Source organism: Lycorma delicatula, chromosome 4, assembly GCF_047948215.1.
Source record: "Lycorma delicatula isolate Av1 chromosome 4, ASM4794821v1, whole genome shotgun sequence".
NCBI classification, from domain to species: domain Eukaryota; kingdom Metazoa; phylum Arthropoda; class Insecta; order Hemiptera; family Fulgoridae; genus Lycorma; species Lycorma delicatula.
Window position 1 is genome coordinate 51,700,294 of NC_134458.1, and position 14,465 is coordinate 51,714,758.

The window sequence follows — 14,465 nt, forward strand, 5'->3', positions numbered from 1 at the left end:
TTTCCAAATTTTCTTTTCATCTTCTACAGGAAAGTTTTTTTAAATTATGCAGTTCAAAACGTTATTAACTGAAAAAAAAAATATATTTACAAAAAATTTTATTTTAAGCTATTTGAAAACTAAAATATTAAAAAAAAAGTGAATGGACAATCAGATGTGTTCGAGGATTCGATGAGGAAAGAAAACCTTAAAATCAGTAACATAAATTTACCTCCAAGAAGTGTGAATCTCAAGAAGTGTGAAGTGAATCCTCAGTTCTATTCCAAAAAAGTTTTAAAGCTAATTGAGAGTTTAAGTATTTTCTTTTACAACACTTAGTTCCATCGCTCAAAGTCCTCATCCTATTTTCATTTTACACTTCCCTCTCATTGTAAATTATTCCTCATTAAAATTCACCTGTCGTTTTAATTTGTATAGATTAGATTACAGAAGGATAAAAGTCGTATTTACCGCAAACATATGTATTCTTTATTTGGTCCCTACCTGCAAACCCTACATAAGAATTTCCGAAAGAGTCCACAGGTGGAATCTACCGCTCCACAAAATTCCATTCAGGAAAAAACTTCTTCAAACTTGATGAAGCTTCATACACGTATATGGAACTGGTATAGAGATTATATAAGCAACAATTCCCTTGGCGTCTACCCAGGAAAAAAATGAAGAATAAGGAAGGACGATAGAAGAAGGGAAAGATCAACTTGTAGAAGGATTATGAGGCTTTAAGGGGATCAAGATAGCTTACCGTCTTTTCTATAACCAATCCATTTTAGTTGCAATGTTGCTTAATGTATTACGGATCTGTTTTCCACTCCAGTTCGGTACAAAGTTTAATCCAGACCGGTAATTTAATCGCGGATTAAGAACTCATGTACGGTAGAACTGCGGTTAGATCTGGAATTTAACCTAGGTTAGCGTTAATTAGGAACACAGTCCTTGCTGAAACTGAAAATAGATCTACATGTAAAACTGTGACGTCATGAAAAAGGAACAAAGTTACTTGTAGATCCCGACTAAACAAAACTTCATCAGATACCCCGGACGTTTCTTGAATTTCATGAAGATAATCATTTAAGAATCGGATTTCCACTTCTTGGTTCAACTACGTAGGGGAAAAAACAGGTGCATTATTGATCGGTAATCATATGGTTTTCAGAGAACTCATCAAAGGGATTTACTTTAAAAAAAATTACATCTTTTCTCCTGAATATTAGGATACTAATGCGTGTAGCTTTATAGAAAATTTATTATTTGTTTAAGCATGATTTGTAGAAGAAATCATGTTTAAGAAAGATGGATTCAAGAATTTGGAAACGGAATACAGTCAAATTTGCCGAGTAAAGTAGGTTCAAGTGCCTTACCGACCGTAATGATAAAAAAAAGGAAAACGTCATATTTTTACCAATATATTAAAGAAAAATTCCCGATACAACGGTACATTCATGACTCAAATCGCAGTAATAAAAAAAAAACCCTACTCTGCTTTCAACTTAAATCTAACATTATTATAAACGATCAGACTTATTTAAGAATTAATACCTTTTTTACAATAAAAAGATAAAATTAACTTTACGAAGGTTATAAAAAATCGTTTTTAACACAGTTCGGTTTTTATAAATCGTTGTAGTAAAACGGTGGATTACGAAATAACATACCGATACATTTGCAATGAGAATAACCATTTTACGATAAAGAAACAATAAATTATTTTCGTACGAATAATTTATATCTTTAAGAGCGAATGTATAAGACGGATTTAGACTTATTGCAGCTGAAACGTTTGTTCTGCTTTAGACTGGACTGAAATATGCAGTCAATAATCTATCTTAAATTTAACAGTAACTCGTATAAAACCAGTAATAAAACAAGATATATTGTAGAATTAACTCGTTTGTTTTTTCTAACATTTATTATTATTTTTTTAATGATTGTAATAAAATATATATATTTTATTACTAATATTTTTATTACTAATATATATATATATATATATATATATATATATATATATAAAATCGCTGACCACGGGGTGAAGTAGTGATCTTCTGTTTCTTTCATTCGGAAGGTTCTGGATTTGAATTCCGGTCAGGATTGGAATTTTATCATTTGCTACAACATTTATCTATCATAAATTGGATGTAGTTGAGTGTAAGCTGTTTGTTGCATCGATTAAAAAATATGATGTGAACAGTACATGATTTCCTTGTACGCCTATTAAATTACATATACACATTTTTTTTTTTTAATTGAAAAGTACATTAATAACTTCTGATATTTATATATATATATATATATATATATATTTTACTGTTAATATTGTACTATTATTTATTGTAAAAATCTTTTTACAATTAGAGGTTAATAATTATTAATAAATCAATATATTTAAATTAAAAAAAAAAGTTAAAAAAAGGTGATGAAGACGGATTCGAACCGATTTTCCTTCCCCTTGTACGATCCAAATATTTCATTAATTAAAATTTTATTTGGCTATAACTCTGGTACCAAAAAATAAGTACCACTTATAACATATCATTGAAAAGCTCTCAATTAGGCCTTATCACTGCAGTTAAGAAAAAGTCCAAAATCCAAATCTTTTGGAATTAGGGGTTTTTTGGATTCTTTTGTTCCAGTCGATTGCAATCAAAAGGGGACGTACACAATTATATGTTACCGCAATCCTAAATCAAACATTTCAATATGCTACGGCTAATCGTTTTAGTTATGCGAGATACATACGGACGTACGTACAGACGTCACGCCGAAACTAGTCAAAATGAATTCAGGGTGGTCAAAATGAATATTTCCGTCGAAATCTGAAAACCGAAATTTTTCTCGATCACAATACTTCCTTTACTTCGTACAAGGAAGTAAAAAGATTACGATAATTACAATAATACAGGATTAAAACATAAATCTGAAATTAAAAAATTGAATCAAAATTGAAATAAATTATTATTGTGGGTTGAACTGTTCGTTTTAATGATAAAATGGATTCCTCTGTTGAGAGAAGAAATTTGTGTAATTCGTTCTCACAGAAAGAGATACATTAATTCGTTGCTTTACACCATCTCTCATAGTTTTTCTTATGACCAAGCTAGATTTAAAGCATATAAGGCACAAGTGGCACTAATCAGTATTGCTTTACTGAGAGTAACGATGTTTGTTATACAGCTAGTTCCTGGGGTGAATAGAGTGAAGCTACCTTTTGTAGGGCTGGATATTTCATGCATTCCGGTAGGTTTGACATGGCGCCATGAAATAGTGAAGAAGGCAACTTGAAATTATTTCATTTCTCAATCTCCTTAGAAAACCTAGCACGGAATATATGTTATTTTTCAGAATAGCTTAGCATCTTTGGGGGAGATATTTTTTGTATCAATTTGCCTATAACATTATGGTTTTGATATCTAATATACCAACAGTTTCATAGAAAAAATAGCTTTTCTTCATTTATTACTTGCCATGCAGTTCCCTTTCATTTCTATGCTACGCTAATCATTCAATTGCAACATATTTTATAAATCTTGTTTATTGGGGTGTCATAGTGTAAGGAGACTTGATATGAAACCCAAGGAATTCCTTAGAACGACATATTCATCCTTCAGAATAACAAGCTTTCTGTACCAGGAAAACTAGGAAAAGTGGAAAACGAAGCGGTTTCATTGTTTTGCTCACTCTACCGTGTATATTATTGCATGTCAAGAAACACACTTCTTTCTTTTTCCTGTTTAGCCTCCGGTAATTACCGTTCAGATAATACTTCAGAGGATGAATGAGGATGATATGTATGAGTGTAAATGAAGTGTAGTCTTGTACAGTCTCAGTTCGATCATTCTTGAGATGTCTAGTAAATTGAAACCCAACCTACAAAGAACATCGGTATCCACGATCTAATATTCAAATCAATATAAAAGTAACTGCTTTTACTAGACTTGAACGCTGGAACTCTCAACTTCAAATCAGCTGATTGGGAAGACGTGTTCACTACTACACCTTACATTTCTTGCCGTTTCTTGCCGTACTAGACCTAGCCGTTTCTTAGTTAACGGAAAAGAAAAACCAATGGGAAAGATATAAATATCCAAACAGCATAAGGCAAGAACTGGTCAAACGTTTGTCTTTTTAGCTGTACTGTGGAAAAATCCAACAGGCTACTATCACTAACAAAAACACACAAAATTTTTCTTGGCTCCAGACCGGCTGAAAAGTAAACAAGTCCACCAACCGACACGTCTTCGAAATAGAACACAGAGATTGTAAGCTTTTAAATTGCCTTAAGTGTTGAAAATGTCCATAATGAGAAGACTAAAATTACTGAAGAAGAAATTATAGAGTTGTTAAAGCAACCTTGCTGTCCTAGAAGTAGTTATTATAATTATGATTATAAATCAACACTATTAATATTATTATTGTTATAAACACTTCTGAAACTAATTTTTGAGAACAACTCGAAAAGAGATAGTCTGTGTCCGAGGCCAATGGCAAAGAAGTGATAACAATAATAATAATAACCAGTGTATGGGTTTGCAGCCCATGTATTATGGAACTTCTTGATCATGTCACAAGAATGGTCTCCGGTGTGTCAGTTGAAGGGTCTGCAATTGATGCTCGAAGATCGTAGGCTCCACCTGAAGTTGGGACCAGGTGCAACTCACCTCAGACCTACGGAGAGGAGCAAATTGGACCGTCTACTTTGGGTGATGCCGTGCCTGATAATTAGCTACCCGTCTCCTCAGTCCATGGTAGAAAGCGGTTTAAATGGCAGATGAAATGAATGTCTTCCTTTACTGTTCCTTCCTACGAATTACCCGATCGGAACAAGGTAAGACCTTATACACCGTAGAGCTGCATTGTAGAGCAATCGGGCGCTTCCCTGAATTCAAGAGGTAAAACTATCCAGAACATCCTGAACCAGCGCAGATCCCTTTTCACATCTCACAGCATACCTAAGCAAATGGCAGCGGCAATCAGGGCGGAAGTAGCGCTGAAACTAGGGTTGATTTCTAGTTCATCTTGATGAGACTGTAGCGAAAGAGGTAGTTGGTGACCTTTTTTCGAAGTATGAGTTCAAATATGGTGGAATGGATCACTGAAAGACCCGGAGACTCGTGGTTGTGGGCAACCAGAAGCATAAAGAAGATCACAGAGGATGTCAATCGGTTGCTATCCAACACAGTAAAGCGTGTGAACACAATTCAACACCTTCACGACTTAGGGTATATTGGTGCTCTCGTGGGGATATTAGCAAATAGATTGGATATCGGCTTGAACTTCGAGAGGAGCACATCGAAGCCTTCAGGCCGGGAATCCCGGCTAGACAGGAGCGTTTAGACTGAGGAAAGATATTGGACCTTTGTGAGGTCAGCTAGACCTAAGGTTTATTATGATCGCACAATTCTTAAAGATAGGACAGTGGAGCACAATCGCCCTGAAATCATTGGGGGTAATGAAGCAAGAAAAGATCACTTGGACTATTGACGTTGGCATACCACTGGACTCCAATCTGAAGAAAAAAATTTTGAAAAGATCTCTAAATACCAAGACTTAAGATTGAGATCAGGGAGATCTGGAGTCAAAGGAAGGTGAAAGTAGTGCTCATAATTATCCGTGCACTGAGTAAAATACCAAACACTCTGCCCGAGTCACTGAAAACCCTAGGCGTTCTAACTAATCTCTATTTCACCAGGCTGAAGTCCGAAATTTTGGATACATTCGCATCAGATGAGAAAGTACATCACTTCTTACCTGAGCTGTTGAAAGAACTAAAGTCAGCAGCTTCCCGTGTCTGCCAGTGCAGCCCTGCGATATTTGATCTAAAAACTGGCCTTTACGATGTTAATAGCTTGTCACACCAAAACCAACCTCTTACTTAAGCCGAATATGACTTTTCTTCAGGATTTCAGCTTTGTAAAAGAAAATAATAATAATAATAGTTATAATTATAACATACGGCACATTTTTTTAAATATTTGTGAGAGCTAGTATTAGATTATTATTTTAAGACTTCATTAATTTAAAAATTTTTATTTACTATTCATGTACCAGAAAATATTTTTTTATTTGTTTGAAATCTTTAGAAAAAAATCAGGTTGTATTAGGTACACGACAATATTACAGTAACTCATCATTGTTCTACCAAGAAATTTACTCTCATGTTTTCATTCAATTACCTTTTTTCTTTCCCTACATCATTTGCTTGCTTTTCATTCCACCTTCTTTTACGCACAAGTACGCATTCAAACATAAACGTACACACACACACACACACACACACACACACGTATATATACATCTTTTATAAGCCTTTATATATTTTCTCTTGAGACAAATTTTGTAACACCATAACGCAAGAACAAACACTGTGAAACATCCAAAGATGTGTGTAATCGTGCGTATACGAATTCAACCAAATATTAACTAACCTTTTTTTGTGTGTGTGTGCTTGAAGTGACTTGGTTGGTGGGGTAGTGCTGATAAAAGAATACATCAACCATATGAATTATCATCTTATTCGCATATCACAACATAACACGTCTTTATATGAAAATGAAACATACACACACACCACGTGCGCGCGCACACAAACACACACACACACACACACACCCAGAGAGAGAGAGAGAGAGAGAGAGAGAGAGAGAGAGAGAGAGAGAGAGAGAGAGAGAGAGAGACACACACACACACACACACACACACACACGTTTTATCAAAGTTAATTTACTCACTTAGGTTTGGGCTATACGGTCAAAGATATAGCGTAAGTCCATGTACACCGAATAATTTAAAGCTACAATAAAAAAAAGTATTCTGAACAGTAAATTTGAAGCATTTTTTCTAATATCAGTTTAAGTCAAATTTTTGAATTCATTTCCTTGTAAAAATCATGCTATGGTATCATATCATTGATAATTTTTAGGAAGGACAATTTTTTTAATAGTGATATTTCCATTAAGAAATTTCAAAGAAAAAAAATCACAGAATATTCTAATTTGCGCACATTTTTTAAGGAAACATGAAAGTTAGGAAGGAAGATTAAAAAATAAATATATAAAAAAAAAAAAATGGTATTACTGAAGAATATAAAAAATTAACTTAATTGGTGAAATTTGAATTAAAGAGATTTTAAGAGAAATCGGGAAGAAAATATGTTTAAAAATAAACATTTGGAAACATTAAAAAAATGTTACTACGTAGAAAACAGTAGAGAAGTGTACCAGTAGATAAGTATTTTTGTACCTACAAACCCGTAGGTTGATTACATTTAATTTCTTATTTATATAATCGTATATTTTATTTGGTTTCCGGGGATAAACTTCACAGAGGGCATATAAAGACATCCTCCTCTTTACCTATAGTGCTTTCGCCATTTACATAATCATCAGTCTTCTAATTAAAACGCAAATAAATTTGTTAAAAACGTCATTATTTGATAAAACAAAAGCAGATACATGTTCTGTTTAACTATGATAAAGGATAAGTTTTATCAATTAATGATATTTTGTACCAAATTTATTTTTGCTTTAATTAAAAGACCGATGATGATGATGATGTAATTGGCATAAGCGCTATCGTAAGGTGGGTGTGTATTATCACTTTACATCTATACTGACTTTGTGGAAAATAAACGGAATATACAATAATAGAGAATAATTTTGTATGAATTATCAAGATGTGAAAAACATATTTTAATCTACCATCAAATTTGCAACAGACATTCTTATGTACCTGATAAATATACTCGTATTTATATATTGTTGCGTGTTCGCGGTTCGACAAGGACATTAAGAGATTAAACACGTAAAACGTAATTATGAATACAATTTATTATTCTCAAATATATATATATATATATAATACTAAATAAGATAGTAACAAAATTGACTTAACAGTTAAATTATATGCACCAAATACAGTTCCGATTTACTAAAGAAAAATATAATAACTAATAGAAACTAATGTTGCATTAATAAGATAGCAATAGAAAAATTAAAAATTTTTAGAATTCACTTTATGCAAGTATTATTTACTTTTACCATTTACGAAAGAACTACCCTAAATTTTAGGAATGAATAGAAAAATGTCACTTTCACTTCTGTTCGCAAATAACTCACCGAACAGCTTCTTGTTTTTAACCGCTGTCCAAATAAATTGGAATACTAGTGTCGTACTCTTCACTAGTTGTTACACAACACTTTTATTGCTTCTATCGCATGCTGCATCGAACTCGGACTTGCAAAACTACTGACTCTGTCCGGAACGGAACGCAAGGATGTCGGAGAGTGTAATACCCTCCTACTTTTCGCAGTATACGGACTCACGTCCTTTGCTGCTGGGTGATTCTAATGGACTGGCGGTTATTAATAGTGGCTGACGTTCATTCGTTTTGTGAAGTTTGGATTGCATTCCGATCCAATGGAGGGTTTGTCGGTAGGGGCCCGACGGAACGATGTGCTAATAAGCTTATCTTCCGCGACGCGCTCCATTTCAGCCTAGAGTGGGCTGAAATCCTTTATTTAAGGGGGCGTCCTCTCTTAAGAAAAGGACGTCGGAGGCGGTTTTTTGGGCCTACGCTTTAATTTAATTCAGTTCAATTCAATTTGGTTTTGAATTAAAGGAAATGGGTTTGGATGGATTTCTTTGGGACGTTGCGCCCCAGAGCTATCTCGGGCGGTAGGATCAGCGGTTTTGGCGCGGTTGTTAGTATTGTTAGGATTGACTAGTCTAAGCGCGATATACCTCAAGGATTGCCCGCCGTAAGGGCAGACAGGAGATATATATATATATAACGCAGGTTGTTTTCGAGCGCCCGTACGCCGGGGTGGTGACAATTTTGAATAAGACGCCCTCCCTATTATATGTAAAATTTGATTTGATGCGGATGCTGGTCTAGCCCTAGAAAATATAATGGTCCGCGGTGGGTTTGGGGGGGTCTGGTGGTGTTTGGCCAAACACGCTTTCTTCTAGCTGCCCTTGGAGTTTTTCGAGATGACTCTGTCCGCTGGTCCCCGGGAGTATTTATACCTCCTGACCTGCAGAACCAGTACCCGACCCGTCCTTTTGATTGTTCAAAAATAATCATTTTCGTTGTCTACGTCATTAAGTTCTTTCTTCTGCTCGGTAATTCTTCTGGTTAAACAGGAGCTTTTGGATGTACTACTGACTGTATTAAAAAGAACAAATTGTTAAACGGACCCGTTATTCTAAATAAAGAATCCTTTTTGGTTCCTTCTAGATTCTTCTTTCTTTATTTTTTTATCTTTCTTCTTTCTGGAAGAAACCCGTAACCCTGGCACCGTTACAAAATATATATGTATATATACATTGTGCATAAGGTACCATAAGATACATAACGGTACTGATACAAAATTAAGAAAAATTTATTTATTGTTATCTTTTTTGTATATATGTTACTTCAGCAATTGATTGATTATCAAGAAAAATTTAAAAACCGATTTTAACGGGTAAAATAACTTAAATTAACACTGATTGATATAATAATCTACATTTTAATTTAAATTAAAAAAAATTGTTTTTAGGTATTTTCCAACAAATGGAATTTACAATAAAAAAAGAGAGCTCAAACATTTTTTGACGTATTTAAAGGAAATTTATTACAATGAAATTTCAAGGATAGAATTTAAAAAATAATAAAATAAGAAATAACCTTCTTAGGAAGATTTTTCTGACATTTTTATCGATGGTCCTACGACTCCCTTCCGGAAACTGTAAGAAACTGCAACATTTAGGAACACAGAGAAACTATCAATTAGTAACAAATATGGGTAAAATTAAAATTAAAAAAAAAAAACAGTTTAGTATTGAGGTATTATTTAATTTAAGATTTAATAAAATTATATTAAAAAAAGTTGTGTATTATGAGCTGTTTTTATATTTAGTTAATTTTTTTTACCTACATTTCTTATTATGAATGCACAGAATGAATCCATTACGACTGTAGAATAATTTGTATCAATAGAAAATAATTACGTAATTTTCATGTATGAACTAACTGTGGCTGCTTGATTTAAATTATGTGTGGCTAATAGTAGCATTTGTGTGTAGTGTGTTTGTTATTTATATGTATCATATGATATATAGGGCCACCTCAGTGGTTTAAACTAAACAATGCTTCCGGCAATATTTTATTATTACTATTATTAGTCAATCAGATTGCTTTTAGTACTCAAGAGTTTTACTTGTGGGGTTTTTATAAGTAACCTAATTCAGGAAGTTACTATATGCCGTGTTGTTTCATTGATTTTATTCTCATTTAACACTAATGAAGCGGTCACTATTCCCCGTAATTGTTATTTAATGTGGTCAATCAATAAATCTTAGGTTGTACCGTCTAGTCGTAAACTATAAAGTTGTTAATACAAGTAGTCTAAAAGGAAACTCTTATTGACTCAATTCTAATAAACTTTTACATTTTTTTAATTTAAAGCTACTTTAAAAAAAAAAATTATATTAAAATATTAAATCTACAGCTCGTTCATTCGAAACGGTTTTAAACCTTAATAAATCTGAAATACTATATAAAATAAAAAAAAAACAATTTATTTTTTAGCAAACAGTTATGTAACTGGTTATTAGTAATAAACAGCAGAAAAGGCAAGATATTAAAATTTATTTGTGTAGAGGTTAAATTTAACATTTCCCTCAAGTGAAATAGATGAAAATTATTTTTATTTATTAACGTTTATTTTAATTTTAAGTTATTTTTTGATGTAAAGATAAATAAGACTAAAAATCTGATGTGGACATCACATGACTTCCTTGTACGACTATTAAATTACGTATACACAGTTTTTGCCGCTAAAGATTTCCTTAGCATTCTGTATTAGTGTATATATTAATTTTGTTTTACGTCGTTCAAGTAGGTATGTGGTGTAAGTGAGAACGTGTCGGATCCGTAACCACGCAAACATCGTTGAGAGCTTTTCAACGATATTTCACGAGTGGTACTTATTTTCATTGGTTGCAGAGTTATAGAAAAATAAAATTTTAATTAATGAAATATTTTGATCTTAGAAGGGGAAGGCGCATCGGTTCGAATCCTACTTCATATACATGTAATTTTTAACTTTTTTTTTTAAATTTAAATATATTAGTTTATTAATATTAATTAACGGCTGATTGTAAAAACTTCTGAATTAAAATGAAAAGTACATAACATTTTATTTCACTAATAGCGTCTGTTAAATTTTTTTTTTTTAAATTGTTATTTTGAATTATTTATTAACATTTTTTTTCACAATTAGAGGTTAATAATTACTAATAAATCAATATATTTAAATTAAAAAAAAAAATTGAAAAAAATACAGTGTCCCATATAAAACGCAACCCAACCTTATATTGGTAGGTATTGAAATAATAAAAAGGCATGTGTAAATGTAAATGTAATTTTTATTATTACCATCGATTACCTTACAATTAGAGTAAATGTTGGAAGTGGCCGACATCTTCTTGAATACAAGCTTCAATTCTTTTTAAAGCGTTTCTTGCAACTTTTTTCAAAGTTTGTGGCTGGATATTTAATACAGCTTGTTCAATATTGACTTTCAATTTTTCAAGTGTTCGTGGTTTGTTGCTGTAGGCTTTTTCTTCGAGGTAACCCCATAGAAAAAAATCCGCCGCAGTCAAATCTGGAGATCTCAGTCGCCACAAGCCTCGACCGATAACACGATTACCAAAGAATTCCTCAACGAAATCAGAAGTTGAACCTGAGTAGTGCTATGTCGCACCGTCATGTTGTAGCCAGCAGTGTCTGTCTTCCTCTTCCAAGAGTGCAATGAACTGAAATAAAATATCCTGATATCGTTTTGAATTAATGGTGTACTCGAAAAAAATAGGACCGATTATTTTCTTCCGCGATATCGCGCACCACACGCCCAACTTCTGCGGGTGTAATTGTTTTTCGTGATAAACGTGGGGATTATCAGCACTCCAAATTCTACTGTTTTGGCTGTTTACGTAGCCATCCCAAATAAAACTGTGCTTCATCTGTGAAAAATAACGAATCCATAACATTAATTCCCTCACGTAGAAATCGACGAAACCGTTGACGATATTGTAGCCTTTTTTCTTTGTCGGGCTCAAGAAGTCGATGAACCGTTTAAATGCGATAAGGTCGTAATTGTAATCGTTTGGTCGCCCGATGAACAGTTGATTTAGACAAATTAATTTCAGCAGACAAACGTCTGATCGATTTATTTGGCGAGGCGAGTAATCGGTCTTTGATTTCAGTGACTGTATCTGTATTCTACACTGACGCAGATCTTTTGTGTTCCTTGTTATTACCAGAACCAGTCTCTCTAAATTTTACAACTGACCTTAATAATGATGTTTTGTTAGGAGCTGGTTTATATCGGTACTTATGGCGAAACAAATCTTGCACTGCGACCACTGATTTCGTACTGAAGTACGACTCAACTCGTGAAACCACTCGTGAAACATCGTTGAAAAGCTCTCAAGGAGGGCTATTACTGCAGTTAAGAAAAAGTCCAAAATCCAGATGTTTCAAAATTGAAACCCCGCTTTATTTAGAGTTCTGACTGTATACCCTTTTTTGGCCCAGTCGATTTCAATCAAAAGGGGAGGTGCACAACAAGATGTTAAAACAGTCCTAAATACAAAATTTCAACATTGTGCGGATAATCGTTTTTGAATTATACATACGTACAAATATCACGCCGAAACTAGTCAAAATGGATTCAGGGATGGTCAAAAAGGATAGTTCCGTTGAAATCTGAAAACCGAAATTTTTCGCGATTACAATACTTCCTTTACTTCGTACAAGTAAGTAAAAAAAGATGCTTTAAATTGATTTGTTTCATTAGTAAGAAATTAAAATCATAAGCATTAATAAATGCAATTAAAACACCGCAAATGAAATTGTAAAAAAAATTAATCTAATAAATAAAAAAAAAAATTAGCCTTATAATACTTAATTTAAAGGAATTAGGACTTAGGAAAACATTATGTCTTAAATCTACTTCAACTTGGTAAAAAGGTTCACAATATAAAGAGATAAAAAGGGTATAAAAACAATAGGATTGGTGAAAGATGATGAAGATCATCATCTATAAAGAAGACTAACGAAAGAGAAAGTTCTGAGAAAACAGAAAGAACTGAAAAAGGAATGTTCGTCGGTTAGGGCGACCAATGAAGGGAATATTCTGAGAATTATTAGATACATCGAACGAATAAAAATTCCACTATAAGCAATGTGACATCAAAGACACCTTCGAAAATACTAATAATAAATACCAAAACTTTAAAACAACTTAGATTTTGCGAAGAATAAAAACAGTGAAGTGCTATTAATTGGTATTTAAACCCAGCGCATAAGTACTCTCCAAACTTTCTGTGTACCTACAAAAGAGCAGGAAAATGATTTACGAGTTTCTTTCATAATTATCGGCTCAGATAAATTTATAAAAAATACACATTTTACTTTTTACCCGGTAAAAATTCGTTAATTTATTAAATGATAAGCCTTCAAAAAAAAAAAACAAAAAGTTTCTGATGTTGATGTTGACTAAACTGGTTTGGAATTGTTTAAATACATGTTCGCGTGCGCAAAACAACACACATTTTCTTTAGGAAAGCAGTTGTTTCTAAGCGTTCAAATAAAATATTCTTTATTTCAGGTCATCGGAAAATATTTTATGTAAAAAAAATTTACCGAAAAATCTCGCAAAGTGTAGCGGTCGAAAAGTAAACGATACTTATCGGTAGACATTTGCTCTAGCGTTATTATGAGCAGTTGTCATTGTCGAGCGAGTAATAGACTCGGCATAAGAATTTAGTTATGTGACGGACTCACAGTAGAAATATTTCCCGATTAATTATCTTAATAATTAATTTTTGCGTAATTAACGTTCGTCAGTAAGAGTACGGTAGGGGGATCATCGGACGGTAGGAGGATGAGCGGTAGATGCGGTTAAGACAGGATGGGAGGAGTCGGGTATACGTTGGCTGCCTGAGGCGTGGAGGGTGCACATACAGTAAAATGAGACCATCTAAATGCATGATGCCACCTCCCGACGTGCACTTTATTACAGGCGCCGGTGACCGCGGTACGTATACCACTTTACTCGTATACCTCGTTCTATCTCTTCGACCTCTCCCTCCGTAACACCCCTCGCCATCTACTACTATTCCAGCTCGCACCTCTATCCTGTTCGCTTCATCACATCCCGTCCACCGGACTCCAATTTCATCACATAATCCTCCATAACCGCGCGTTTACTGTTTATACTTCTACACCGGCTCTGCATTCACATTCAACTTTTAGCAAACAACATTCAAACCAAATGCTGGCGGAGCAGAATTGTAAAATAGTTATGAGAAATAGATACTTTTAATTTAAATATATATTAATAAAATAAATCTCAAAGAAATAATGTAAAATTTACTAAGATTATCCTTAAAAATATAAGATATTTTCATAAAAACAATCT